The sequence below is a fragment of the Callorhinus ursinus genome, unplaced genomic scaffold, assembly GCF_003265705.2.
Source record: "Callorhinus ursinus isolate GAN/ISIS: 27379988/994484 unplaced genomic scaffold, GSC_fseal_2.0 scaffold42, whole genome shotgun sequence".
Classification (NCBI taxonomy): Eukaryota; Metazoa; Chordata; class Mammalia; order Carnivora; family Otariidae; genus Callorhinus; species Callorhinus ursinus.
Window position 1 is genome coordinate 3,490,852 of NW_027397104.1, and position 17,044 is coordinate 3,507,895.

A 17,044-nucleotide genomic window follows, 5' to 3' on the forward strand; every position below is an offset into this window, starting at 1 on the left:
ACCCTCTCTCTCTACTTTTCTCATCATCCCCTGAACATGCCTTATACTTTTCTGCTTTCTTAATTTTGCTTTAATTCCTTTATTTATTAAAGATTTTATTTATTTGTCAGAGAAAGAGAGAGCACAAGCAGGGGGAACGGCAGGCGGAGGGAGAGGGAGAAGCAGGCTCCCTGCTTTTAATCAACAAATGTTTGTTGAGCACTTTATCTCCCTCAAGTCTTTGTTTAAATGTCACCTCGGGTGCTTGGGTGGCTCAGTTGGTTAAGCGACTGCCTTTGGCTCAGGTCATGATCCTGGAGTCCCTGGATTGAGTCCCCCATTGAGCTCCCTGCTCAGCAGGAAGTCTGCTTCTCCCTCTGACCCTCCCCTCCTCATGCTCGCTCTATCTCATTCTCTCTCTCAAATAAATAAAATTTAAATAAATAAATAAATGTCACCTCAATGAGACCCACAGTGTCTACCCTATTCAAAATTGCAATCTACTGTTCCTTCTCAGCACTTCCCAATCCCCCCTTTACCTGCTCTACTTTTTCTTGTGTCCACTGCACTCTTGACATAACCTGTTATTTACCCATTGTCTCTTCTCTCTGTACCCCTATCCCAATCGAACTAAAATTTCACTTGCGCAGGAATCTTTGTTTTGTTTTATGTTATATCCCAGGCATCTGGAACATTGCCTGGCACAGAGTAGTTATTCAATAAATATTTATTGAGTGAATAAATGAATATGCATTGTGCCAGACTCTAAGCCAGGAGCTGAATATCTAACATTGTGAAGAAGCAGAGGTGTTTCTGCCCTCGTGGAGCGTCCAGCTTAGTGCTATGGTGGCTTTTCTGTGGGCCTGGGCTGCCCTCCTCCAGGAAATGTCAGCATGACTAATTGCCGAGTTCAGAGTAGCCTTTCGTCTTAGCAGTGAGCAATTTCCTGATAATTTTACTTCTAAGGCTTTCAAAAAATTCTAAGAGAAAGGCAGAGGGGCAAAAAGAGTAATGCATTCTCTTTAGTCCCTCTAAGTTAAAAGTCAATAATTTTCCCCAATGCAAAGACAGACTAGTATCCCCTTTAAAGTGCCAGGCCTTGTAGATAACTGAAAGAGGTCATGGAGTCTATCTGGTTTACCTTTTCTATTTCTCTCTTTTTCTAACGTGAAGAAAGACAGTTGTAATTTTTCGCACTGCTGAAGAATGAAAGGATGTTAACATGTTTATTGCTGTCTTTTTGTAAATTGCGGAATGCTTCATCCATGTAATCCTGACTTAGTTCTTTTTTGAGGTCCTCTGTATGCAGTGGGTCAATATGAGTTTTTACATCGATAGAGCTCTTTTTTAAGAAAAGAAAAGGAGCTCAAACTGAGTGTATTTAAAAATAATCTGCTGATCAAGCACACTTAAAACAATGTGTCAGCAACTATTTTTTTTCTCACCCTGTTCTCACACAGGCAGCCAGGGAAAGTCCAAGGCCGGGGGTCTACCTGCAAGATGGAATGAAGAATTAAGGAGCAATACTGCTGCACAGGTACGCAACTGAACTAAATGATTCTTAATATCCCCTCCAAACTGAGACTTTTGATCTCGATCATTTTAATTCCTAAATCTTGTTTGTCTTCCTTTATTTGAATAATGCAGTTTGATAACATTTTGTGTAGATATATATCTTGTAGGTAAATATTTTAATTTATCACCTCCCTTTGCAATCAAGTATTTTCCAATTTTATTTTGATATTCCATCTGAATTTCCTTCTCTGCACATAAATTCTGATGTAGATGTGAATTGTTTGTCCCCATCCTCTTTTTGTCAGAATAAAAACTTGATGAGAGGAAACTCATGGAAGTAGACTCAGTTGGTTGTAAACAATTTCTATGATGTCCCATGAACCCATGAAATGACATAAAAATCTCTGCAAGAATTTTTTTTTTTTTTAGTATCTTGTACTTGGCAGCAAGTTAATTTTGTTTAATGCTTGTCACATTATCAGTAAACTCTACAACATCCTTAACAAAACAAAGAACAAGTAAAAGATTCAACTCAAGCAAGCATGAGCCTTATGCAAGGTCTTCTCTCATGCTCTTTACAGAATTATAAGCTCTCTTGTGTTCCCACATCATGCTGTGAACCCACCTCTAACATAGCATATGTGTATATGTGTATAGTGTATTATAAACATTGACAGTGATATCTTCTTCCAGAAGTGTTCATAGCCATTTCTAAGGATACAAGAAGAGCCCAAAAAACAAACAAAAAAAACCCCACCCCCCAAGATGCTATAAATTAAAAGTGCAGAAAATGAAGAAATAAAAACATGGGTAGAGACCAAACAGAAACAGGGACAAAGCTAAAAGTGCATGTAGGAATGACCTTCACATTTGCTACAGCTGGGCCATGAATTTATCTCTAAGCTGACAGCCTCATTGGTCCCACAGTTCATGGTGTCCATTGATAAAAAAACAAACCCATTACTCTGCAAAAGTAAAACTGTTTCCTGAGCTGAGATCAGATTGGACTGTTTCCCGGGGCTGCTCTTAAGAGAACAGTGTGTTATATCAGGAGCGGTGTCCTTGACAGCATTACTGGCAGGGCGGCCAGTTCACAAGGATGCCTCTTACAGCCGGATGGCAGCACACCCAAAAGAGATTCAGTGGGTTCACTGAGCTGGGGGGCTGTCTCAGAGATCATGGCTTCACAGTGTTTTATCTCCTGCACCAGCACAGTTATTGGCGTATAGCAGGGGGCAAAAAGTATTTGTTGAGTGACTGTCAAATGGAGAAGACTCTCTCTAGAAAGGCCCCTCTAATTTCCAAGACTTAAAATCCTGCTCCCCAACTCTGCACACCTTTTGTACCTATCTAGCAATGCAGTTATGAAATAATTCTACTCTTGGGTTAAACCGCCATTTCAGTAATTTTTTTAGAAGATTTCATTTATTTATTTTAGAGAGAGAGAGAGAGACAGCATGAGCAGGAGGGGCAGAGGGAGAGGGAGAGAGAGAATCTTAAGCAGACTCCACGCTGAGCTAGGAGCCTGACCTGGGGCTCAATCCCAGGACGCTGAGATCATGACCTGAGCTGAAACCAAGAGTCAGACACCTAACTGACTGCACCACCCATTTCAGTATTTTAACATTAAATTTCTTATGTTTTCTCCAAACATGGGAGTGAGGCCAGAGGCATTTGTGTGTGTGTATACACGCTTGCTGGTGGTGGTAGTGGTGGTGTTGGGTTAAGAAAGTACTGTACTCATCAAACTGGGAGGTCAGTTTGCAGGTGACCTTGAGAGTGCTGCTGGCTTAAATCCAGACTTCCACATCCAAGTTTTCCTTTAAGGAAAGGTAGGGCTTGTGATGAGGCCATGGTGCGCCTTTGCCATCGGTTTCTGTGCTGAGCATCAGGAAGACCCAGTCATAGTTTCAGTAGCATGGGCATTAAAAGAGACTCAGTGCTGACCTAGCAGCCACTGTCTCAGAGCTCTTTGCAGCCCTGTAGGGTGAATGGGGTTGAGCTGAGCTCATAGGTTGGTGTTTAGTCCTTCTAGCTAGCAGAGTTGGAAGTTTGGGGGTAGGGCCTGGCATAAGGGTCTTCCTGGAGGATGTCACCACCTTTCATTCCTGATGTCACTGACATCGTAAAGGTGTTTCAGAGCAAGAACTTCATCTCTGTGTGCAGTTTTCTATCTACAGAGTCACAGCGATGTCTTTATCACAATGATGCTCTTCCTCTTCTGATGTGTCACCTTATTCTTGTTTCAACAGCAATGGTGCTGCCAGACTTAGGATAGGAATCTGGGAGAGATAATGTAGTGGCTAAGAATATGGATTCTGGAAATTGACTCCCTGGGTTTGAATCCTGGCCCTGCGACCAGCAAGTTATTTATCCTTCCTGTACCTCAGTTTCCTTATCTGTAAAAGGGGATGATAATAGTACCTAGCCCATAGGGTTATTGTGAAGACTAAATAGTTAATGAGTTAATGTAAAGTACAGGTACCTACAGGTAGTAAACATTGTAGAAGTGTTTGCTAAAAATAACAGTGGTCAAAGAATTACTATCTTATTCAAACATAGGAACTAACATAGCTAGTAAATCAACATAATATTGATTTACTAAAATATTGATTGAGTGCCTACTATGTGCTAGGGTCTTTTCTAGGTCAATGAGACAATATTGACCATGACAGACATAATCCCTTCCCTCATGGAGGTTACAGATGAATGAGGGCACAGACATTAAGCTAACAATTACACAAGTATATAAGGCAGTTCTCTTGTTAGGGAAGCTGAACCTTGACCTGAAGTTTATACATTTCAGTCTTAAGAATTCCAGCAGACAGTGGAACAGTGCCTCTTTTATTTTATTTATTTATTTATTTATTTTTATTTAAAATTTTATTTATTGAGAGAGAGAATGAGAGAGAGAGGGCACATGAGGGGGGGAGGGTCAGAGGGAGAAGCAGACTCCCTGCTGAGCAGGGAGCCCGATGTGGGACTCGATCCCGGGACTCCAGGATCATGACCTGAGCCGAAGGCAGTCGCTTAACCAACTGAGCCACCCAGGCGCCCTATTTTATTTTTTTTAAAGATTTAATTAACTTATTTATTTGACAGAGAGAGACACAGCGAGAGAGGGAACACAAGCAGGGGGAGTGGGAGAGGGAGAAGCAGGCTTCCCGCCGAGCAGGGAGCCCGATGCAGGGCTTGATCCCAGGACCCTGGGACCATGACCTGAGCCGAAGGCAGACACTTAACGACTGAGCCACCCAGGTGCCCCCTTATTTTATTTTATTTTTTTTAAAGAAAAGAGTGTTGTGGTTATCTAATACTGTGGGACAAACTGTCCCCAAAATATAACAACAGTCATTTATTTGCTCAAGATTCTGCGATCAGAACAAGGCTTAGCAGGCATAGCTCATCTTTTCCTGTGTGGTGACTGCTGGGATGGTTGAACTAGGGCTGGAGGGTCCTTCCAAGCTGGACCATTCACATGCTGTCTGTTAGCCAGGAGCTCAGCTGGGGTGGTTGGCCAGGACCCCAGTTTTCCTTCACATGATCTCTTCACATGGCTAAGCTGGGTTTCTCACAGCATGGCAGTTGGGTTCTGAAGAGGACACCCCAAGAGGATAGGCCATAATATGCAAGATTTATCAAGGCTGGTCCTTGTAAATGTCCCACTGGCCAAAGCTAGTCCCTTGACCAAGACCAGAGTCAGTGTGGGGAGGGACTATATAGAGGTGAGAATTCTGAGAAGTGAGAATCAAGGGTCTAGTAAAGTATTAGATTACCACAGAGAGGCTAAATCTACCTTTTCCAAAAAATGTTTTTGTTCTTTTTTCTCTTCAATCATGTTCGCCATATCCCCCCTCTCTACGACATCAGGGAGAAGTCACATAGGTAGAAAGTGAGGTCTTAGGACGCCTGGGTGGCTCAGTCAGTTAAGCGTCTGCCTTTGGCTCAGGTCATGATCCCGGGATCCTGGGATCGAGTCCCGCATCAGGCTCCCTGTTCCCTCATCGGGCTCCTTGTTCAGCAGGGAGCCTGCTTCTCCCTCTGCTTGTACTCTCTTTCTCTCTGACAAATAAATAAATAAAAAATCTTTAAAAAAAAAAAGAAAGTGAGGTCTTTTCTGTATCAAAAGCCCTCTGGAGAGTGGCTAAAAACTTTTGTTACAAATGATATCATTTAGAGTTATGTTATTCTATGTGTGTAGAAAGAAAGAGTAAATTTTAAACTGTGTAACTTTGATATGCAGAGATGGAGCTTTGCTGACAAAACGAGTGACAAGGTAGGAGGCTTTTGGGGTTGTCTGAATAGTGTAAAAGTGTAGCCATACAAATCTGTTACCAAGAGGAGCCAAACCCTGGTCGGGAAAATGCCACTGGGCATCCAGTCTGATGTAGAGCAGCTAGGTCAGTATGTGAAGGATTGGCAGGAAGGATATTGACGGGCTCAGGAGAGTAGAATAGCTCAGAGGTAAGTCTGTGAAATGTGAAAGTATGTAGGCCCCATGCTCACGAGACTAAAAGACTCTTTTTTTTTTTTTTTTTTTTTTTTAAAGAGACTAAAAGACTCTTGATTGGAGGAGCTGTGTCTGGCTTGACTTCTCTATCCTTACCACTTAGCTCCCTGCCTAAAACAGAGGAGACACTCTCAGTGGTGAATGGATACAGACATTAAGGTTTGAAGAAACAGCAGAATTGTAAACGATTCCCTTTTTTTAAAGATCCTGGTGCCATGAAATAATTAGAATGATCCTTTAAAAATATGTCACCTAAACATATGTTGGTGGTGGCAGAGCTCAAAAAAAAGGGTCACTCCTCTGATGAAAATCCTTCAATGAGGGGCCCCTGGGTGGCTCATTTGGTTAAGCGTTTGCCTTCAGCTCAGGTCATGATCCCAGGGTCTTGGGATCGAGCCCCGCATCGCGCTCCCTGCTCAGCGGGAAGCCTGCTTCTCCCTCTCCCACTCCCCCTGCTTGTGTTCCTGACCTCGCTGCGTCTCTGTCAAATCAATCAATCAATCAATCAATCTTCAAAGAACAATAAAATCCTTTGATTATTTCCCATTTCACCTAGATATCCACATGACTTCTTCTTTTAGGTCTGTGCTCAAAAAAGGCCTTGCATAATACACAGAATACCCTCATCACTTTCTATACTGCTTTTTCTTTTCTTTTTTTAAAATTTATTTGACAGAGACAGCAAGAGAGGGAACACAAGCAGGAGGAGTGGGAGAGGGAGAAGCAGGCTTCCTGCTGAGCAGAGAGCCCGATGTGGGGCTTGATCCCAGGACCCTGGCATTATGACTTGAGCCGAAGCAGACACTTAACGACTGAGCCACCCAGGTGCCCCGATACTGCTTTTTCTTTATAGCATTTATCCTCACGTGACCTGTATACTTCTTTATGATCTGCCCCTCCCCACTAGATGTAAGCTCTTTGCAAGCAGGAACTTTTTGTTCACTGTGGTAGCCATAGTACCTAAAACAATGTCGGACAAGTAGAAGGTGCTCAGAAATACTTGAATGAATGAATAAATGTACCAGCCAATGGAGAACTAGCACTTCTCTGCTTTCATCTGGCTGGAGGCCAAGACACTGGAGAATGTGGGATGCATGTGTCCATGTGGGTTCGTACAGCCATGTCCCTCTTACTAGTGGGAAGAGCTGATTTTGACAGCGCCAAGAGTTCAGGCCCTTCTGTTCTGGGAGTTACTGTTAACCATCTGTAATTATGAGGTTGAGGGCCTGGATAGTACAGGATTCATATGGTTTGGGAATGGAATCAAGGGCAGCCCCATCTTTAAGTTAGCTAGAGTAGTTTTCTACTCTGCTAGAGTAGTTTTCAAGAACCTGACTGAATGGGTTCAAGAAATTGAAAGACAGCCCCTGTGTTTGGGTACGTGGATAGGCAAAGGGAGAGTAGTAGATGGGATTAGACCTTATGTAAAAATAAGACTAAACAGTGAGTTTAGTCTTAATTTGATGAGTAGTGGAGGCCCATGAAAGGATTTAAGCAGGGGAGTGATATGGTTAGATTTGTGTTTTGAAATATATTCTATAGCTGCAGTGTGAATGGATTAGAGGGGGAAGAGTGAATTTGGGAGAAAAGAACATTCCAGAAAATAGCATGAACATCAGGAATGCATTTGAGTACTGCATTTGGGCCAGGGCTTAGCTCATCCCATATAACCACTACTAGATTCTAGAACTGGTGTTTTACTCTGCTTGCTCTATCTCACTTTTCTTCATCTTTCTATTCATCTACTTTTTAAATACAATTCAATAAATTGCAGGTATCAATACATTTTGCCTTTCAACACCTCAGCTTGCATATAATTAACTAGAGTTCAATATTTGTTTAAAATTTTTAAGGTAAAGTTTACATAGAAAGAAATGAATGTATAAGTTTTAACTGTACCATTTTGATGAGTTTTGACAAACACATGTATCAGTTAACCCAAACCCTTATCAAGATACAGAATATCACCATCACTAAGAAACTTCTTTCAAGTGCCTTTTTCAGTCAATCCCTGGTCCTACTTTTAGATAGGCAAGCACTGTTACGATTTTTTTCCACTATAGATTTTAGACTAGTTTTTCCTGTTCTAGAAATTAACATAAATGGTATCAGTATGAATGCTTTTGAGTAAGGTTCTTTTATTTTATTTTTTAATTTAATTAAATTAATTTATTTTTAAGATTTTATTTATTTGACAGAGAGAACACAAGCAGAGGGAGAGAGAGGGAGAAGCAGGCTCCCTGCTGAGCAAGGAGCCTGATGTGGGACTCAATCCCAGGACCCTGGGATCATGACCTGGGCCAAAGGCAGCCGCTTAACCGACTGAGCCACCCAGGCGTCCCGAGTAGGGTTCTTTTAATCAACATGGTATAATTTGTATTTTTTTATAGCACTTAAATCACCATGTGACATACATTTGTTTGTGTGTTATTGTCAGGTTTCTGTCCACTAGACTGAAAAGGGGTCTTTATTTTGTTCATTTCTATATTCCTCATACCTGAGGAATGTACCTACCATATAGCAGATACTCAATAGATCTTAAGTAGTGGGGAAGAGGAGGGACAGGTCATCTCAGTATCGGGGAGGAGGGAGTTGAAGGGTAAGAAGTTCGGTGTTGCTGGTACAGGCTGGGAATGAAGAGATGGTGGGAGGTAAGGCGGGACAAGTTAGAACTTCCTGTGACTTTCTTCTTAATATGTTTATAAGAAATTTGAGGAGAGACCAGCACAACATCTGTGATTCACACAAATAAGAATTGCTGAATTGAAATAAAAGTTCTAACATGAACCATTAATGGTATAAATGTCACTACTTGGGATTTTGGTGACTATTTTCCTGAACTCTTGGAAATTTAGAACCATGAGGGAGTAAGCTGTGAAATCAACCCATAGTAGGAAGTTAACCCAGTCCTAAAAGCAGGAGTTGAAAACAATAAGGTTTAAATTATAGGTGGAAGATCTTAAAGTAAATTATAGGGTATAGTTTATAGATGTATTAGCATGTTTACACTGTGATGTATAGGACAAAACTTCTCTACTGGTGTGCCAATTGTAGGTATGACTACCAAGAATTTGAAAAGATTATGATTAAGAAATTTTAATCAGAAAATATATATTTTATTTCATCATGAAACCCAATGTCAAAAAGGTAATATTCACATGGGTGCCTCGGTGGTTCAGTTGGTTAAGCGTCTGACTTTTGATTTTGGCTCAGGTCATGACCTCAGGATCATGGGATTGAGCCCTGCTTCCATCTCTGTGCTCAGTGTGGAGTCTGCATGAGATTGTCTCTCTCCTTCTGCCCCTCCCGCTACTCACACACACATACTCTCTCTCAAATAAATAAATCTTTAAAAAAAGAATAAAAGGGGACGCCTGGGTGGTTCAGTTGGTTAAGCGTCTGCCTTCAGCTCATGGCATGATCCCAGGGTCCTGGGATCAAGTCCCTCGTTGGGCTCCCTGCTCTGCAGGGAGTCTGTTTCTCCCTCTGCCCCTCCTTCCTCTTGTTCTCTCAATCTCTCTTGCTCTTGTGCTCTCTCTCTCAAATAAAAAATAAAAGATAATATTCACAGAAACATGCTCAAGCTTCTTATGAAAAATTTAAAAATATTTTATTTGAATATTTAGCCAAAATCAATACAATTTTTCCAAATACTCTGCTCTTAATTTTTCTTACCATAGTTAATTATAAAGGAAATGTAATGATTTTTTTTCATCTAGTTCCTTATAAGTTTACCCCAGTGTTCTGTGAATATGATTTAATCTTTGTAGTATGACATTAAAAAGTTGGGAAGCAGTAGGAATTATTAACTTTTCTAAAAAGAGAAATAATATTTTTAGAAAATAGGAGTTTGTTAGGTGGATTCTCCCAGAAACAGACACTAAGGCAAGGATTTCAGTATGTTATTTAGGCGATGATCCAAAGGAGCCCCTGTAGGGGTGTGGAGAAGCGAGGCTGGGATGGGAAGGAAGTCAATGTGCAGGTTATCACTCAGGGCAACTGGGGCTTAGTGTTGCTGGAGAACCTCTGGGAGACAATATTGTACATACTTCAAAGTTGTTTCACCCCAAGGTGAGGAAACAAGTTTACCCATCCACTTCTTTACATCATTTCACAAATGCTCCCAAGGGCATAGATTCCCCTCATTTCTGGTGTGTTTGCACTCAGGAAAGCTCCTGGGTCCAGAGGAATCCAGCAGGCAGAGTTGTAGGTGCCTGCAGTGAGACTTTTTTCTTTTTTAATATTTAATTAATTTATTTATTTGTCAGAGAGAGAGAGAGAGAATGCATGAGAGCACAAGCAGGGGGAGAAGCAGGCTCCCTGCTGAGCAAGGAGCCCGATGTGATGCAGGACTCAATCCCAGGACCCTGGGATCATGACCTGAGCCAAAGGCTCAGGTTAAGCCCTGCTTAACTAACTGAGCCACCCAGGCATCCCAAGAAGATTTTGGACATATGAAACATGCAACTAAATTTATAGCTCACTAGGTTTTTTTTTTTTTTTTTAAAGATTTTATTTATTTATTTGACAGAAACACAGTGAGAGAGGGAACACAAACAGAAGGAGTAGGAGAGGGAGAAGCAGGCTCCCCACTGAGCAGGGAGCCCAATGCAGGGCTCGATCCCAGGACCCTGGGATCATGACCTGAGCCTAAGGCAGACACTTAAGGACTGAGCCACCCAGGCGCCCCTAGCTCACTAGGTTTTGTGCCTATCCCCACCAAGTGACTTTTATTATTTGGCATCTCACCTAGGTCTGCCTACAGAGAAGAATATGTCTTGTCCAGTTGATGCTGCCTCCAAAACATCTCTTGAATTATCTACCTTTTCCCTCTTGTCCAGGCTGCCAACATCCTTTGCACTATATCAGTATAATCCTAACTGCTCTCACCCTTTCTGTTCTTGCCCCACCCCACCCATCCTTTCTTCCTCACAGTAGCCACAGCATCCAATGAAACAAATACCAAATAATATTATTCCCCCGGCTAAATCTTCAGGGCTTTTTCACTGAATATAGGGTGAACCCACATACAGTTCCTAAATGGTTTACTATCTGATCCTTGCTCAGATCTCACCATTTCCTTTCACTGTCTACTCTTCAGTTCCACTGGACTTCTATCATGCCTGGAAGAATGTGCTTAAGGCCCCCTGTAGGGCTTTTGTGTATTGCTCTTTTTTCAGTGTAGATCATAGATTTGGAATATTCTTTTCCCTAGCCTTCACTTGTCTGTTTCCTTTTGAACTTTCTGGGTTTGATTTATTTTCCTTTCCTCACACAGGTCTTTTCTCACACCCCTCCCAACCTCACTCTCACCCTATGCTCCCCCCCAAAAAAACCCCAAAAAACAAAATGAAGTTTCCTAACAATGCCCTCTCCTAGGATTCTGTACTTTTCCTTCTGAGCAAATCTCTGGACCAGACCACTGTAGTATCCCCAGGTTGGTCCTCTGGCACCAACTGCCATTTCCTTAGACCAGGATTCTCAAAGTCTCAAAGAAAGAAGAGCCTTCAAGGACCAGACAGGTTATATAAATGAGTAGGTGGAGACAGTAGCCTGGAGAGCGCCTGATAGTCATTCACAATTCTGGCTATTTGTTGCCAGAATTTGCTGGATTTATTGATTTTTTTCAGTAGACAAAGAATCCCAATTTTCATGTGAGATCTACTAATTTCTGTTGGAATTAGAAAATAATTAAAACCTCCTGAGCAGAATAGCCAAAACAATCTTGTAGAAGAGCAAAGTTGGAAGTCTCGTAACTCCTGATTTCAGAAGTTATTATGAAACCAACAGTAATCAAAACGGTGGTAATGGTATAAGGACAGATGTATAGAGTAATGGAATTGAAGAGAAGCCAGAAATAAGCCCTTGCATATATGGTCAAATGATTTTCTTTCTTTATTTATTTTTTTAATTTTTTTAAAGATTTTATTTATTTATTTGACAGAGAGACACAGCGAGAGAAGGAACACAAGCAGGGGGAGTGGGAGAGGGAGAAGCAGGCTTCCCGCCGAGCAGGGAGCCCGATGCAGGGCTTGATCCCAGGACCCTGGGATCATGACCTGAGCCAAAGGCAGCCACTTAACCGACTGAGCCGCCCAGGCGCCCCTGGTCAAATGATTTTCAACAAAGATTTCAAGACCATGCCATAGGGAAAAGACAATGTTTTCAACAGACGGTGTTCGGAAAACTGGATATCCCCATGCAAAAGGATGAAGTTGGACCCTTATCTTACACCATATTAAAAAAATGACCAAATAGATCAAAGATCCAAATATAAGACCTAAAACTATAAAACGGGGGAAAAGCTTCCAGTGATTTCTTGGCTATGATACCAAGAGCACAGGCAGCAAAAGTAAAAATAGATCATTGGACAACATCAAAATTAAAAATTTCTGTGCATCAAAGGGCACAATAATGGAATGAAAAGGCAATCTGTGAAATGGGGAAAAATACTTGCAAATATCTGAGAACGGATTAATATCTAGAATATAAAAAGATCTTCTACAGTGCAACAACAACAAAGTAACTTGATTTAAAAGTGGGGGCCCAAAAAGAAAAAAAAACGGGCAAAGGACTTGAATAGACATTTCTCCAAAGAAGATACACAAATGGCCAACAAACATATGAAAAAGTGCTCAACATTACTAATCATTAGAGAAATGCAAATCAAGGCCACAATGAGATATCACTTCACACCCATTAGGATGACTGCAATAAAAAAAAAAAACAAAACCGAAACCAGAAAATAACAAGGTTATCAAGGATGTGGGGAAATCGGAACCCTTGCGTCCAATGTAAAATGGTGCAGCTGCTATGGAAAACAGTAGGTAGGTGGTTCCTCAAATATAAAAAATAGAATTATCATATGACTCACAAATCCCACTTTTGGGTATATATCCAAAAGAATTGAAGGCAGGATCTTGAAGAGGTATTTGTACAATAATGTTCATAGTAGCATTATTCATAATAGCCATAATATGGGAGCAATCCAAACATCCATTGACAGACAAAGCAATTGTAAACAGTGTGGTGTATACATGCAATAGTGTTATTTAGCCTTAAAATGAAAGTTTTGACATATTACAAGTAATGAAACTGGAGGACATTATGCTACATGAAATAAGCCAGTCACAGAAAGGCAACTACTGCATGATTTCACTTGTGCGCAGTATCTAGAGTGGTCAAACTCATGGCAACTGAAAGTAAATTGGTGGTTGTCAAGGGCTGGAGGAAGGGGAAATAGTTGTTTAACACATAGTTTCGGTTTTGCAAGATTAAAACGTTCTGGAGATAGATTCAGTACAATGTAAATATACTTAACACTACTGAGCTGTATACTTAAAAATGGCTTATAAGTTTTGTGTGTATTTTGCCACAGTTAAAAAAATTTTTTTTTTGAATTTGAAATAGGAAAAAAAAGCCCCCAAAGCCCAGAGCAGGCCACAAAACACATTTATCATGATGTACAGATTGAAGTCTTTGCCTTCCTAATTTGAATCTCTAACTTGATCATGCATCAGGATAACCTGGTGGGCTTGTTAAAACGGACTGCTGGGCCACACTCCCAAAGTTTCTGAATCAGTAAGCCTGGGGTGAGGCCTGAGAATTTGCATTTCTAACAAGTTCCTAGGTGTCGTGAGGCTACTGATCCAAGGATTACACTTTGAGGGCCATGACATTAGATAATACTACAAACAACTCTTTATTAATTTCTGTGTATCTGTTTGTGATATGTTTTCGTTCTGGGTGGGGTCTGTGAAAGTCGTAAGTGTTAGGCCCTTGTGCCATGTGACCTTGCCTCTCTGGCCAGTAATATGCTATAGACAAAGGGCTAGACCTAGTAGGCTGGGCATGGAAACTCTGCCCAATTTTGCACAATATATGGTAAATAATCCAATTAGAATAATCCAATCCAATTTTGAATGCAAGACACACTAAGGCAGGTCAGGTAGAAGCAGAGGCTAAGGGAAGCTTAATTCTGAGGGAACTGGTCAGGTGACCAGAGCCACCTAATTTTACCTCCAGTAGCGTGAATCACATTGCACCACCATGAAGGCTGTGTGGCTAAGATGCTTCCTGTGCTCCCCTACTTCCTGGTGTGACCCTAATATAAACCTGCATCTTCACTGCTAAAAAGAGGAAGTCTCTTTTCTGTGTTTCCTGGAAGATTCTTCTACCCTATTTTAATAGCTCTGGTATTTTTGTCATACCGTTAACTCTGCTTTTCTATGGAAGGAAATACATTCCATCCTGAGCAAGAAATGTGACTCCTTAAAGCTGTTTTTATTTAGTTTGAGAAAAATTATAAACTATGCCTTCACCCACAAGATAGGAATTGTTCCATCTGCCAAAATGCCTTCGAATACTTGCAATACATGACTCTTAGGGAACATCCTGGAATCGCTATAAAAATCGGTAAACCCATCTCATCCCAGCAGCCTGCTGCTTCTCTCCTGCCTGTCAGCCAGTTCATTTAGTAAAAATAGCATTAAAACAATCTTATCAGGTTTCCCCACCGCAAGCCCCTCCAGCTCTTTCTCCCCAGACGAAAGAGAAAGTCGATTGCAGTTTTGAAAAAGGGCAAGAAAACGATGCCACAGCAGATACTTTCTACAGCGGAAAAGATGGCCTTAAAGGTAGTGAGCTTCTACTAACAGAGGGAGTGTCAAGGCACTGCACAGTTGCCTAGAAACGGCCACAGAGAGGACAGCTGCCTGAAGTCTCTCCGGACTCAGACTGAGAGGTGGTGACAGGGAAGAGACACTCGGATGGAGAGAAGCTCTGCTAGTCCTCCGCAGAATCATTGCCAGAAACCGCAGTAGGACCTCGACCCCGGAGGGACCAAGTCGGGGCGGACGCTTCCCGATCCGGGTATTGGGAGAGACCCTTTCAGCCAATCTTTGGGCGGGCACTGGTGACGCCACTGGTTGCTCTCTGGATGGCCTCGTGACGTCATCACACAGCACCGGAAGTGGTGCTGCTCGGAAGAGTGACTTGCGCTTGCCTGTCTCCGCGGTCTCGAGGTAAGGCAGTTGTTGGCCTACCTCTTCTGCTGGCCGGGTGGGAAACCGTGGTTGTGGGCCCTGGACCGGGGTCATTACTGCCCTTGAATGATGTTCCTTGAATAATGCTTTTATGGCTTCTTTCCCGTCAGGCTTTGCTCCGTCCTCGGGCTCTAGGCGTCTCACTTTGCCGAAGCTCCCTTGGGCCGTTTTTCGGTCGCCGCCCCACCTCACGTTCGTTCACCTCCCCTCTCTCCCCACAGCTTGGTCACAACACAAGCAGAAAAAAAGGTTAGAGAGAGAGGGTATTGTCCAGCCCAGGAGGCGGCTCAGCTTGTCAGGAAGGGCATTGTTTCCTCTAGAAGCGTTTCCTGAAAGGAACTGGAGGGGCCTTCACATCGTCCTCAACAAGCCTAATAGGAGGGCCAGAAGAAGCAAGCTTTTTCTCATGCAGGCAGTGATAGCGGTTCAAAAAAGCAGGGATATAATTTCCATTTGGAATTAGTGTGGCCCAGGTTTAGAGCCTTTAGGGAATCTAACATATTAGGAATTGTTAAAATACTTGAGACAAGACTACATGTAGGGAGACAATACAGACTTGTGCCCTTCCACCTAAGTTGCACAGTCAGTGATGGGGGATGATCTTTTTACATGTCCTTAGCTCTTGCTTTTATCTTGTCTTCACTGTTAACCAGTAATAATAGTGTTGAATGCTTACTTTTTGCCAGACACTGAGCTTTGCATACTTCCTCATTCAGTCCTTGTGACAACCATGTGTTGTAGAGCAATTCTTTTTTTTTTTTTTAAGATTTTATTTATTTGAGAGAGAATGAGATAGAGAGAGAGAGCATGAGAGGGGGGATGATCTGAAGGAGAAGCAGACTCACTGCTGAGCAGGGAGTCCGATGCGGGACTCGATCCTGGGACTCCAGGATCATGACCTGAGCCGAAGGCAGCTGCTTAACCAACTGAGCCACCCAGGCGCCCCTAGAGCAATTCTTAATGTTGTTTTACAGCTAAAGAATTAAAGGCTAAAGTTAAATGATTGGCGTCAAATGACACAGTGGGTAGGTAGGTTACCGAGCCATGATTTGAACTCAAGCAGTTGAACTTAAAGAGGCCCGGATGTTATCCACTGTGTTACATTGATTTTTTTTCTTTTTTTCTTTTTTTTTTTTAAAGATTTTATTCATTTATTTGAGAGAGAGAGAATGATAGAGAGCACGAGAGGGAAGAGGTTTAGAGGGAGAAGCAGAGTCCCTGCTCAGCAGGGAGCCCGATGCGGAACTCGATCCCGGGACTCCAGGATCATGACCTGAGCCGAAGGCAGTCACTTAACCAACTGAGCCACCCAGGCGCCCTACATTGATTTTTTTCAACTGTTCATTAAGCTCCCAAACACCTCACTTCTACCTACTATTTTATGGAGTGAATTGAGGTCATCAGATGTGCTTTCCCTCAAATTTTTGCCCCTGCTTTCCCTTCTTAAAAAAGTGTTAGACTTAAACTCATTTTTACCTTTCCTTCACTCTGCTCTGATAAAGCAAATCCCTGTGTCTTTGCTTCTTACGTTTTATATTTTCATCTGTGAGACCTTGTTTTGTATAAACATGTCAGATTTCTCAGATTCATGGTCACCTGCCCCCTAACCTATCAAGCTAGAAAGAAAGTCTTAGTGATCCATCCTTCCTTTAGCTGTCATCCAGTAACTCTATTCCCCTTCTTATTCAAACTATTTTAAAGAGTATTCTAAATTCTATCTCCATTTTCTCACCTTTCACTCCTTTCTTCAGTCTCCCTTTGAGAACTATCGTTCCCCTGAAATTTTAACCTTAAAGTTACAGTAATTTTTTTTTAAAGATTTTATTTATTTATTTGAGAGAGAGAATGAGATAGAGAGCATGAGAGGGGAAAGGGTCAGAGGGAGAAGCAGACTTCCCGCTGAGCAGGGAGCCCGATGTGGGACTCGATCCCGGGACTCCAGGATCATGACCTGAGCCGAAGGCAGTCGCTTAACCAACTGAGCCACCCAGGCGCC

The 17,044-nt window shown here is 42.0% G+C and overlaps 1 protein-coding gene across 4 annotated transcripts in view; it reads left to right on the top strand.

Moving 5' to 3' along the window:
* Window positions 1–17,044, top strand: part of APTX (aprataxin) — a 44,147-nt gene that overhangs the window by 9,843 nt on the left and 17,260 nt on the right. The window contains exon 3 of one of the 4 annotated variants that reach the window (XM_025852857.2): window positions 1,440–1,516. The gene's annotated coding sequence lies outside the window, so the exon portion shown is untranslated. Of the gene's footprint in view, window positions 1–1,439; window positions 1,517–14,757; window positions 15,028–17,044 lie in introns of those variants that run through there. The other 3 variants (XM_025852856.2, XM_025852860.2, XM_073881464.1) reach the window with 3 other exon arrangements.